Here is a 392-nt window from a genome sequence, read left to right as displayed (position 1 = left end):
GCTGAGCCGAGAGCGGGGCTTCTGCCGGGCCTGCGGCTCCGCGCAGCGAGAGTTTGCGTTTCCGTGTGGCCGTGCGGCCGGGGGAACCCCGCTTTTGTGGTGCGGCTCTTAAAACTGCTTTTGGGCTAACAGGATCAGGTCGGTGTAAACCTTTCACAGGTTTATGGGAGATGTAGAACACCCAGGGGGTCTTGGAGCATCTGTGGAGCTTAGTGGAAGCTGATGAAAACTCTAAACAACGTGAATGCAATAGTAATTTTTCAAACCAAAAACACCTTTCATGCAAAACAAAATGTCATAGCAAAAAGCACTGTGTGAGTCACAGTTTTCAGTCACTTCATGAGGAACAAGTCCAGCCGTGGCTGCTGGACTTGGCAGGATGGCGCCAACGG

Source organism: Mesitornis unicolor, unplaced genomic scaffold (genome assembly GCF_000695765.1).
Source record: "Mesitornis unicolor isolate BGI_N332 unplaced genomic scaffold, ASM69576v1 scaffold14196, whole genome shotgun sequence".
Classification (NCBI taxonomy): Eukaryota; Metazoa; Chordata; class Aves; order Mesitornithiformes; family Mesitornithidae; genus Mesitornis; species Mesitornis unicolor.
The sequence above is the reverse complement of the archived record's forward strand: the minus strand, read 5'-3'. Positions refer to the sequence as shown.